Here is a 13289-nt window from a genome sequence, read left to right as displayed (position 1 = left end):
TTTCAATTCACACTTTTTATTAAAAATCATTCCTGATCCTTTTTGCCAATCCCCTTCTCTTCCCATCACCCCACCTCCATCCCCAATTAGACAGAAAGGGAAGAGAGAGAAGGGAAGAAAAGAAGAAAGGGGATGAGTACGAAGGATAGGTACCATTAAACCAAGCTTAACCATCATGCCCTTCTTGCAGACTGCTGTTCTCAAGTAGGAAGGCCTGTCATTCTCTTCACAGATGTCTGTACATATGCTTGCCTCTTCCATTCATCCCTTGGTGACCAGTAGAGATATTTGCCAGAGGCGACCCTGCCCTTGGACAGCTTTTGGGCTTGCTGAGACTTCATCAAATCGTTTCCTGACACAAACCACTCTGCAGCTGGCACAGATGACCCAAAGTCTTGTGTTTCTTGGGGAGCCCTGATGAAAATATCTGAATGCTGCCTTTCTCCAAGGTCTCAGACTTTGGATTCAGACTGGCTGAGTTTCTGAAGACTCGGTCTTTTTTCCAATACTGGTGATGTGCTCCAAGCCAGGTGTCCCCAAATGTTTGTAGGAGTCGTTCTCTTTCTTACATAAAACCTCCTAATCCTAGAAGCTGGGATGCTGATGACCTATTGCAGGGATGCATGAGGAAGTAGGTGAGTGGTATAGCTGGAAGCTGCCACCAGTGCACCACTTCTCCACTCGGTTCCCTGCTGGGAGGGGGGCTTGGCATTGACCTGTAGGTCATAACATCAAGCTGGCAAGGGCCCATTTTGCATGCCTAGCACAGTGCAAGCTGCCCTCAGAGAGTCTGCAGTCTGATTTGGGAGATGAGACTATGTATACAAAATAACTAGATTGGGCTGCTAGGTGGTACAGTGAATAGAGCTCTGGCCCTGGAGTCAGGAAGACCTGTGTTCAAATCCAGCCTCAGACACTTAACATTTACTAGCCATGTGACCTTGGGCAAGTCACTTAACCCCAATTGCCTTGCCTTCCCCCCTCCAAGAAGGAAAAAACAAAACAACAACAACAAGAACTAGATTAATTTATATGCACACGTTCACACACAAATGAAGAGAATGTGGTGTCATGGGAAAAGCTTCAAGTGGGAAAATGAGCTGAAGTTAGACCTGGATCTACCCACCTCTCGGTATCATTATAAGAGCAAAGGAAATAATGCACATGAAAGGACTTCATGATCTATAGCACATCACGGAAATGTAAGGGAATGGTGGTGAGTTCTAACTTGCGAGGTTCAGATCTTGACCTTGAAGAGCAGATGAGTAAATCCTTCTCCTTTATTTTATTTGAAAGGTAGGGGATAGGTGTGAAATGCTACATATGCTGTTTAAACCAGTCAACTTGTAAAATTTTCCTGTTTTGTAGTCAGAAGAGTCGGGATGGGGTGCCTGGAGATATCTGTGATGTCAAAAACAAAAGGAATCAATCAAATAAAATAAAACAAATTGTGTGATTCAGACTGTACAGGTATCCTCTTCTGCATTGTAGGGGTTAGGGGCATGGCATCCCAGGGATCTGGAAAATCTCTGTAAAAATTCTTGGCCCTCCCTTCATACCAGAGAACAAGTCTGAATTTTTTCTTTTTCTTTTATGAGGTGTTTACTGTACTTTATTATGAAATTTGGGTTGATATTATACAGTATTATACATGTATTTCATGAATGTCTAAGTTTCTAATTTCTTTCTGTGTCATCTGCTGGCTTTCTCATGTCATCTGGGGCTTTCACAAAACTCCCTCAAAATTCCCATTTAATTTCTTATGCCAACCCACAATATATCAGAACTATGATGGGGAAAGTCTCACTGTGCAAAGGGTAACTGTACATGTTAAAGGAATATAATTCACATGGGAGATTCTTGTGAGCTGGATACCTTGGGGAAAACAAAAAATTCAACTGGACTCTGAAGGATGGGTAAGATTTAGAGAGGTCAAGAGAAGGGAGAAGGCATTTCAGGCAAGGGAACAGCACAAGCAGAGATGAAGACCTGGGAAAGGAGATATGCCTTCCTATAATTGAGCTTTTCAGCTTCCAAGGATAGAGGGAATAGTTATATTTGTCCTGTGGGGTTTCCTGGGAAACACTGACAAAAGTCAATCTCATAATTCAATTTAACAAACATTTATTGAGATTCTACTGTGTCCAAGGCACTATACTAGGGACTGGTAATACAAATTCAAAAAGTGAAAAAAAAAATATCCCTTGTCCCTCTAAGGGCTTTTGTCTAAGCTAAGGTTTCTTAACCTGGGTTTCATGAGCTTGGTTAGTTAAATTTGGGGGAAAAAGAATGTTAAAATTGTTTTTAACATGTAATTGGGAAAATAAAATATTAAATAAATTTTTTAAAAAATTATTTGGGTAACTATACAGTTATCCCTTCCACATTGCAGGGGTGAAAAGAGTGTTGCCTCAGTCATCTGGAAAATCCATGTAAAATTTTTTTGGTCCTCCCTTTGTATCAGAGAAGAAATCTGAATTTTTTCTTTTTCTTTTATTGGGTGTTTATAGCATTAAAAAACAAAATATATTTAAATTATATGATACACTACATAAGTTTTATGCATTTCTGAGTTTCTAAACTTTTTCTGTGTCATCTGCTGGCCTTTGTGTATTATCTGTGACTTCCATAAAACTTCCAGAAAATTCCCATTTAATCTCTTATGCTGACCCATGATTATCAAAACCATGATGGGGAAAGTGCTGATATAGAAGGGATAACTATATTTCAATACGATTGACTTTCTTTGTGATCTAATGTATTATGTTTTATACATTTAAAGTATTGTTCTGAGAAGGGGTCCATAGGCTTCACCAGGCTGCTGAAGGGGTCTATGACACAAGTAAAGGTGAAGAATCCCTATAAACCTTTTTTGGGAAGATTTACAGCTTTGGTGTGAGATCTTACAAGAGTTCCATAAATATTCTGCAGCAGGACCAGTCTTATACATATGAGAAACAGACAGATGTGTAAACACTTGTGTCTTAGTTTATCTAGAGACTTCTGGAAAGATGGCTAAGTAAAATTTTCCAGAATAACCTCACCCTCTTCCCCTCACTCCCTCTACCACCTTATACAATAAGAAGAACAATAAGAAATATGCCAAAATGAAGTAATAAATGATTCCAAAAGAAAACAAAAACAAGGAATTCTCATGAGATAATACTCTAAGAATCTATACAACAAAGGCTGAGTGAGGAAAAGAAAGATTTAAAAATACAGCAACTATTTCTCACAAAAGTTGAATCTCCAAGGTAGATCAGGAATTGACACAAATATATTGGCCCATGAAGACCCATTCACAGAATACCTGCATATGGTTTCAAGTGGAGAAGGGCTCCATCTTCTAGGTCATCATGCACTTCCAGAAACAAACTCATCCAAAATCCTTGTAGATCCCCTCTACATGCTCTAAGAACTGAGCCTTCATTTTCCAATCCCATTATATAAAGGGCATCCCAAATGGCTTAGTGAATTTTAAGCTATTAAAGCTTAATAACTATTAATATTGACAATGAGCTATTAAATACCAATGGTAAGCTATTGGTATTAATAGTAAAATTTTAAAACCTAAAACTGCAATAAGACTTTTGGAATACCCTGTATAAGAACATGAGGTATTTCCCAATGGTTAAGTGGTCAAATAATGTGAACAGGTTTTAAAGAATAAATTCAAAAGATGAATAACCATGTGAAAAAAAACTCCAAATCACTAATAACAAAAGAAATGCAACTTAAAATAAACTCATTTTTATCAAATTGGAATATGACATAAAAAAAGGAATAGACAATGTTGCAGCTGTGGAAAGACAGGGACCTTAATAAACTGTTGGTGGAGTTATGAATTAGTTCATGCATTCTGGAAAACAATCCAAAATTAGTTACGAGAAAATTTACTGAATTGCTTTTTTGAGCTACTGATCCCATTGTTACTGGAAAGAGTGTGTCATTTGACTGTCAGGTAGATCAAATAAAACTGATTCCATACACCCTTCCTTCCCTTGTCATTACTCCCAAATGTGTGTGTCTCCCCCATTAGGATTTAGGTTTCTTCAGGGCACTGATTTTATATTTGTATCCCCAAGGTTTAACAGAGTACAAGGAAAGCCATCAGGGCTTAATAAAGGCTTATTGACTGACTGACTGACTGACTGCCTGGTCTTGATGACTAATAACATAAATAAAACTGAAAAACATCAGAATTCAGATTAAATATAAGGTCAATCTGAGGCTCTAGAGAATAGATGATAACACTTATTTCCTTCCTCCCTGTAGAGAAGTGGTATATTAGAGCAGCACAATTTTGCATAGACTATCAAATGTGGTCACTAAAATACTAAGGTTGTTTTGCTTAATTGTTTGTTTTTGTTACGAAATAAGATAGTATAGGGAGGGAGTGCCATGCTATATTGGGAAATTATAAATGTGCAAAAAAAAGTCAATAACAATTTAATATTTACTTTAATATTAATTAATGATAATTTAATAATAATAATAAATTAGTATTTCTGGGGCTTACAACTTGATGGATATTGAAGGAGGGAACTGGAAATGGGTCCGTTTTGCAGGGAAAGTGGGGTACTGCCATGAGAGTGCTGGGGGGGGGGTTTAGAGTTGAGCACCAGAAAGAGGGAGAAGAACAAAGAAAGGAAAGATAGTAATGCACATATCTCACATTTTCATCCAGGGCTAACCTAGAGTTTCCAGTGAATTGAATGAAAGTAAAGGGTTCCCTTGGGGTTCCTAGATAATATAGCAGATAGAATTCTGGAAGACCCAAGTTTGAATGCTACCTCAGATACTAGTTGCATGTCCATGAACACATCACTTAAGTCTTTCAGCCTGTTTCATCAGTTGTAACATAGAGATAATGATAACATATGCCTCACATGTTAATTATTGAAGATTAAATAACATGTGTAAAGTACTTTGTAAACATTATAGAACTATATAAATGTTAACTATTACTATTAGACCAGACAAGTTTAATTTGGGGCAATATATGGTTGAATTTCCAGCAGATGGCAGTGTAGGGTAAAAAAATGAGAGTTGAAGCATTACCCTTGGAAGAGATTGTGGAAGAATCTAATTTCTCTTTTCAGTGCCTCTGACTTCCACACTAAAAAATCCAGAGTGATACTGCAGCCAGATGTCTGGGCATAGAAGTCTGGGCATAGATGTCTTGTAGAAGAGAATCGGACCTGTGATTTCACTGACATATTGATATTGTCATTGATATTGACATTGATAAAGGGAGAAGCTACTTTCTAGTTCTGTGATCCCAGGCAAATCACTTAACCTCTATATGCCTCAGTTCCCTCACCTGTAAAATGAGCATAATAATAGCACCTACCTCTCTGGATTGTTGTGAGGATCAAATAAGATAAAATTGTGAAGCGCTTACTTAGCACAATACCTGGTAGCTATTATTATTATAATATAGGGAACTCCCAGGAGTGAAAATTCTCTGTACTGAATACAGGCTGACACTTCTACAACTGGTGGCCTTAAAGAGTAGCCCTAGAACACTGAAAGAAGAAGAGAGTTGGGGCGGCCAGGTAGCACAGCGAGTAAGAGCACTGGCTCCAGTGTCGGGACGACCTGGGGATTGAATCTGGGCTCAGACACTTGGCACCCACCCAGAAACACCTGGCTGTGTAACCTTGAGCAAGTTATTTAACCCCAATTGCTTAGGGGCAGCCAGGTGGCTCAGGGAATAAGAGCACCGGCTCCAGGGTCGGGATGACCTGGGGATCAAATCCGGACTCAGATACTTAGCACCACACCCAGAAATAACTGGCCGTGTAACCTTGAGCAAGTTACTTAACCCCAATTGCTTAAAAAAAAAGAAGTGACTTGTCCAGCGTCATACAACCATTGCATCAAAGGAAGGATTTGATCCCACATCTTTAATGCCAGCTCTATCTCCATTATACCATGCTGCCTCTCTTGTAGACATATTCAAAAATTAAACCACTTGGGAGATGTTGACTGCCATACCTTCTTCTCAAGAGAAAGATGGACATTTGTGGCACAGAGAATTGGACTGAAAGTCAGGAGAATGGACTCTGCCACTAACTAATAGAGCGTTCTTGGGTGAATTACCTGAAGACACAAACAGAAGACAGAATGGCTGTGCTCATATCCCTAAATAAGACAGTTCACATTCTCAAGGACACAGAGCTTAGCAGGAAAACTAGGGCAACCAATAAACATTTACTAAATATCTGCTATGTGCCAGGTACCATTCTAGGCACTAGGAATAAAAAGCACAAACAAAAGAAAAAGAAACAATTCCTGCACTCAGAAATCTTACATTCTGTCAAAGACAACAACATGGATACATGTCTCTGTGTATGTGTGAATATATACACATATATATGTGAATTCTACACACATATAAATATATATATATATATATATATAATACAGGTATATGTATATACAGAATTCATACAAGGTAGTAAAATACAAAGTAGTCTAGGGAAGGAAGGCACTAGCAATTGGGGGGAATCAGGAAAATTTATATAGAAAGTAGAACCCAATCTGTGTCCTGAAGGAAAAGAGTAAGATTATGTGGTAGAAGTGAGAAAAAAAGTGTATTCTAGGCATGAGGTACGAGATACAGAGATGGAAAATGGAGTTCTGTGTATAAGGAATGGAAACAAGGCCAAAGCAGGAAGGAAACTGATGTCTAATGAAGATGGAAAGATAGATTGGGGCCAGACTGTGAAGAGCTTTAATTTTTTTTTTTTTGGAGAGGGGAAGGCAGGGCAATTGGGGTAAAATGACTTGCTCAAGGTCATGCAACAAGTAAGTGTTAAGTGTCTGAGGCTAGATTTGAACTCAGGTCCTCCTGACTCCAGGACCGGTACTCTATTCACTACACCACCTAGCTGCCCCAATGTGAAAGGCTTTAAAAGACAGAGGAGCTCATATTTTATCCTGGATGGGCCCAGAGTTTACTGAGTAGGAGAATATCATGGTCAAATCTGTGCTTAAGAGAAAACACTGTGGTGGTTTTGTGGTGGATGGAATGAAGTGGGTAGAGATTTGTGGCAGAGAGATCAATTAGGAGGCCATTGCAACAGTCTACACTAGAGGTCATAAGGACTGAAACTAAGATGGTGGCTATGTGGGTAGAGGGAAGGGGTTGGAAGTAAGAATGTTGTGGCAGTAGAAATAGCAAGATTTGATGAGTGATTAGAAATATAGGGTGAGTGAGAATGAGAATTTCAGGATAACACTGAACTTACAAATTTGGAAATTGGAAGAAAAGCATTGCTTTTGACAGAATTAGGAAAGTTTGGGAAAGGGAGAGATTTTGGGAGAATGATACTGAGTCACGTTTCACAGAAGTTCAGTTCGCGATGTTGCCAGACATCCTGTTTGAAATGTTCAATAGGCAGTTGGTGGCACCAAACCGAAGTTCATTTATTCATAAGCATTTATTAAGAACTTATCTTGTGCCAGCAATTGTGAGAAATGATGGAGATACAAAGAAAGACAAAAATGGTCCCTGCTTTCAAGAAGCTTAAACTCTAGTGCGGGAGAAAAATCTGTAAATAAGTAAGTCCATGCAAGTCACATATAGAGTAGTTGGGAGGTGACCTTAAAGAAGGATCCATCCTGGAATTCAAAGTTTTAAAATCAAATGTTTAAAAAAAATATTTATATATATATATATATATATATATATACTATTATTAATATTATTTTACATGTAACTGGGAAATAAGACATACAAGCACTGGGGCATAGAGATCCACCATGCCCTCCTGGAAAGTCAGAGGGGGGTATGGGAGAGAGCAGATTGGAGGAGGGGATATCCTGTGGGACTGCTATTTTGGGGTGGTGGGTAGAGGAAAAACGGGGAGAAAATTTGTAACTCAAAATCTTGCAGAAATGAATGACGTAAACTAGAAGTTAATATAGCATTTGATAAAAAGAAAAAAAGAAGGATCCATTCGTGTATCTCTCTAGGCTTATTACATATTAAGACTTCTACATTCCAGGCAAATGAGTCTATTTACTATTCCCCATATGGGACATTCCATCTCTCGATCTGTTCCTTTCCACAGTCTATTGCCCATGACTGGAATGCATCCCTGCACACCTCTGCCTCACGGAGCACTTGGCTTCCTTCAAAGCTCAGGTCAGGGGCCACCTCCTGCAGCAGACCTCTCCTGCTGCTCATTCTGCCCAGTTACTAGGACCTTTGTCCCAGAAATTACTTTGTCTATATTCTTTACTGTCTACATGCTGTCCCCTCATAGATCACAAGTTCCTTGAGGACAGATGACTATTTTTTTTTAACTTTGCATCCTCAGCATCACACAGGGACCAAGATCCCCATGGCTCAAACTCCAGGTCCAGTGGGTCCAGTGAGATGAGGACAAAAAAAGCCAGAAACAAGCCCCATTTCTTGGAGCTGGGGTAAAAGAGGGAGAGCAGGGGAAAGAAGTCCTTCCCTCTCACTGGTTCAACTCATGGTGCCTGAGCTGTGATGGAACTGTGATCTAACACCTTGTTCAATGGCTAAGTGAGCAAGGCAATGACATAAGTAATACACAAGAAGATAACTGAAAGAAATATTTGTGCTGTGGTTCTACGTTAGAGACAGGTAACACGTGAAAAATAACATCACTACTTTATATGTGTATTACATACCATGGGTGACTCCCGAAGAAGTGGCATAAATAACAAATGTTGGAGATCAGAAGAGAGCCCTTGATGACTTAAAGTCACTTAGCCCAGATAAATGTCATTCTTGGATACTAAAAAAAAACAAAAAAAAAAAAAAGAACATCATTACCGAGGCATGGAGAATGAGACAGGTACCACAGGACTGGAGGATGATAAGTGTACAGGAGAGAAAACAAGCTAACTGCTGGAAATTTCTCATTTTGGGGACTGAGAATTCTGGAGAGTTCATTCCCTTTCAGTGCTGTTGTTTCTGCAGCATGGCTGGAAATTGCCAAATGTTCCGGAGGCAGAGGCAAAGACAGGGTCAGAGAAAATCTTGGTGTAACAGAGCTTTTGGAGAATGTCTAGTTTTCTTCAGATGGAGGCCCCCCTAAGAGGGCGGACATAAGCATGCCCAGTTCTGTTAAGATGGAGGCCCTCTAAGTCCCCTTCCCTGCGGGTGAGTGTAGCTTCCTGGTGACTGGATGGATGCAATGTTTCACATGTAGCGAGTACTTAATAAATGCTTTATTTCTTTATTCGTTTTGAGGTTGGCAAAGTAAAAAATAAATAAAAATTTAAAACTGGTGAGAGTAAGAAAGTAGATATCTTTCTACTGTGTCCACAGGGGGGAGATCACAGTTCACTCACAGCTCAGGCATCATGAATTGAACCAGTGAGAGGGAAAGGATTTCTTTTCCCTACTCTCCTCCTTTTCCCCCAGCTCCAAGAAATGAGACTTGTTGCTTTTTTGTTTTGTTTGTCTTTCTCAACTTCTAGTGTCTCAATGGACCCAGTTGACCTGGAGTTTCAGCCATGGTGATCTTGGAACCAGGATCCCAGGCAGGATGGTGCAACCAGTCGGTGGGACCCTGCTGGGACAAGTCAGGGGTCCCAGGACTCCAGCATGAAGGGATGTTAGCCTTGGAACCCAGACTGTGCTCTATAGGAACTGGGATCCTAATTCCCCTTCCCTTCCCTCAGAGAGGAGGGATAATTCCTCCTAAAAGTTGGGGAAATAAGTTTGTGAAATAAATGTTACTTTGAAAAAGTTAATCTGATTGTTAGTGACTGAATGGAACTGGGGTTTTTAGGGGGCCCCTTCTAGACTTGGGAGAACAGCTTTGGTGGGAGCAGAAGTCATTGGTAAAGAATGTATATGGATTCCTCCCACAACCTCCTTTAGGGTCCTGAACAACCCTGGGAGAAGTCATGTAATCTACCTGGCCTTCGAGGGCCGTCAGAATCACAAAAATTAATGTTACATCTATGTGAACCTAGAAGCCCTCTACTAGAGTAAGAAAATCAAATGAGTCCATGAACAAACACACCAATGAGTTCATTGGTTCTTTGAGCAGAAACAGCAAACACTCCCTGATTAAGACAAACAGGTTATCTAGCTGCAGGCAGCTCCTAAATTCCATAATGGCAAAGGTCCAGTCCCTATGGGAAGATGGGGGGAATGGCAATAGGTTATACAGGGACTCCAATCAATGAACAGAGTCCCTGAGTGGTCAGTCTGGAATGAATTCAGTGCGCCCAAGCAATCCTGAAGTCAGGATTGTAAAAGTTTATTGTCACACTTTACAGTGAGCAAGAATTCTTAGGGAACCTGCAAGTTTATTGTTAGGCCTTACAGCGGGCAGGAGTTCTTAGAGAACCTGCAAACTTAAAGAAATCATAGATATAGTTTTTAAGGAGTCATGACAGTAAATCAAGTGTCAATTATACTAACTAGGTAAGTAAGGGTGGGATTAGGGAGGAGTTAAGGAGTGGTCAGTGCTTAAAGGAACATTCCCTTTTAATGTCAACTGCACAGGCATATTGCCCATAATTCACTGGGAAATAGCCCAAGGGGGGGCTTCATGGAGGTGTGGTTTTAGGCTTGAAATGTCACTAAGTCAGCTATCGGTCAAGGACTGACTGAGAAGTGCCCAGTCTGCCCCCCATCAGTGTCATCATGTTTGACAAGATGGATGTTGGGAACCAAGGCTAACAGAGACTCAGTATGTGTATAATTGGCTAAGGAGTTAACCTACAGATAGTGCATTGAAGGATTCATAGGTGCAGCTGACCACTTACTGAGGGGAGACAACATTTGCCTAAGCTAAAATATTTATAGATGATTTAGTGAAGGAATCATAGGTGTAGCTTGTTATTGTTCCAAGCAGAAATAAACAGTTCATGAGTTGTTGCTGGGCACAGTGCTGGCAGGGGGAAGGGGCAGAGTTAATGCTCTGAGGCTGGGGGACAGAAATGTGATTTTACAGACTGGTTTTACAAATTGATTTTACAAACTGATGTTACAGACTGATGTTACAAACATAGATCCCAAGCACCCCATCAGTACCTCCAAAGTAAATGCAGGGAAATGGCAATTCCTTATCTGTCTTGTAACTTTCTCTGCTTTGTCAAGTGCTTTTACCATTATTGACTCCTTAGATCCTCATAGTGAGAAGGTAGGGTAGGGATTAGTAGCCTTATTTTACAGATGAGGAAACTGAGGCCCAGAGAATGTAAAACTTTTCATGATTTGGCATTGGCTGACCACCAGCCTTGGAAGAGGCACTGGCCTTCAATTCAGAAGACCTGAGTTGGAGTCCCACCTGAACCATTACTAGCTATGGGACTTTGGGCAAGTGATGGAGCCTCTCAGTCAAATTTTCCTTTTTTGTGAAAAGGATCCGATTCTAGTAACCACACCATCCATAGTGAGTACTGGGTGATGTTAAGATATTTCTTGGATAATTCTTCTGTATATTCTTATCCCTTCTTCTTAATCTCTTCTATTTCTCATAAGTCCTACTATTTTTGTCTTTTATCATGCCCGTTTTTGCATGAAAGCTTACATTGGTATCTCTAATTTTCTTGAAAAGATTTCTTTCCCATTCTTTTGTTGTTTAGTCATTTTTCAGTCATCTTCAACTCTTCATGACCCCATTTGGGGTTTTCTTGGCAAAGATACTGGAGTCCTTTGCTTTTCCTTCTCTAACTCATTTTTTTTACAGATGAGGAAACTGAAGCAAGAAGGTTTAAGTGACTTGTCCAGGATTATACAGCTAGTAAGTGTCTGAGGCCAGATTTGAACTCAAGAAGATGAGTCTTCCTAACTCCACGCTTGGCACTCTAACCACTGTGCCATCTAGCTGCCCTTTCTCATTTTATTATTTTTCTATGCTGTTATCTATAATAATTGCATTACTTTAGATAAAACAACAATGGATGGTGCAATGGAAAACCCACTGAACTTAAAGTCAAGAGACCTGAGTTCTAGTCTCTCCATTGTAATTTTCTAGCTTCTTTTCCAATTCTCCATAGAGAAGTAAGGGACTACAGGGGCAAAAAGTTGCATTCACTGTCCATTGTGATTGCTTTGTCAATCAGTTTGGCTTAACTTCTTTTCTTTGTTATGAGACAAGGTTCAATGTAGGGGCAAGAGTAGCTCCACAAATTGTGTTATATCAGGAAATGACTGTGTAAACCAAAACACATTAATAAAATGTCACCAAAAAAACCTACTTGAATAATCTTGGGAAAGTCACAGTTTTTTAATATGTTCCCTCACATGCAAATGGGGAAAATGTCTGCATCTCTCTCCCTACCTCACAGAGTTCTGGTGAGGAACAAATCAAATAATGCATGTAGGACCCATTGGGGCAACTAGGTGGCACAATGGACGGAATGCTGGGCCTGAAGTCAGAAAAACTCATCTTCCTGAGTTCAAATCTGCCCTCAGACGCTCGGCTAGCTGTGTGACCCTGGGCAAATCACTTGACCCTGTTTGCCCCAGTTCTTTATCCACAAAATGAGCTGGAGAAGGAGATGGAAAACCACTCCAGTATCTTTGCCGAGAAAACCCCAAATGGGGTCATGAAGAGTCAGACATGACTGAACGACAACAAAATGCTAAGGAACTTGGATGGTCCGATTTAGGGCAAGCACACTAGCTGCCTTTTCATCCTCCAATAATGAGTAGGTCAAATGAAGAAGAGGATTATTTATCCAAACTCTAGGGTAGTTTGCTGAATTATGACTATCACCATAGCCTTTGTACTTCACTTGGGATCATAGCATTTAAGGTTGTAAAGGACCATAAGAGGCCATCTGATCCAACCCTGACATTTTATAAATGAGGAAATCAAGGGCCAGAGAAGTTAAAGGATTCACCCAAATTCAAATAGGTAGTTAATGGATGAGCTCATTCAAACTCACTCTACATCATGGTTTTTCCCTCTCCTGCCTCCCAGTTAGTCAACGGTATAAGAAATAGGGAGTAATGGAGGGAGAAGAAGGTAGCATAAGCAGCCAGGCCCCAAGACCAAAAGGGGGCTCCCCTCTCTTTCTTTCCCTCTTTCCCTTGAGGCTGCATTTTTGTGTCGTTGCTTGGTTTCAGCTTCCCAGAACATTTTGTCCCCACATCACTACTCCTGACTTCTCCCCCGCCTTTACAGCTTCATCTTGTGTGCTGTCTCCTATTAGACTGTAAGCTCCTTGAGGATAGGAACAGTCATTCATTTTATTTATATCCACAATTCCTGGCACATAATAGGCTCTTAATAAATGTTTATTGAATTAAATCTTCTGTTCCAGTGCTTCCCCATCTG

At 40.1% G+C, this 13289-nt stretch overlaps 1 long non-coding RNA gene across 1 annotated transcript in view; it reads right to left on the bottom strand.

Annotated features, from left to right (window-relative positions):
• Positions 1-921: 921 nt before the first annotated feature.
• LOC138145220 (uncharacterized) overlaps positions 922-13289 on the bottom strand; it is a 76786-nt gene continuing 64418 nt past the window's right edge. The window contains exons 2-3 of the long non-coding RNA XR_011164149.1: positions 8671-8777; positions 922-1401 (exon numbers count right to left, since the gene is read on the bottom strand). This is a non-coding gene — a long non-coding RNA (uncharacterized lncRNA). The remainder of the gene's footprint in view (positions 1402-8670; positions 8778-13289) is intronic.

The sequence above is a fragment of the Petaurus breviceps genome, unplaced genomic scaffold, assembly GCF_028583685.1.
Source record: "Petaurus breviceps papuanus isolate PSGF00001 unplaced genomic scaffold, PetGlider_PUasm1.0 90731, whole genome shotgun sequence".
Lineage (NCBI taxonomy): Eukaryota > Metazoa > Chordata > Mammalia > Diprotodontia > Petauridae > Petaurus > Petaurus breviceps.
This window is presented reverse-complemented; position numbering and strand designations above follow the sequence as displayed.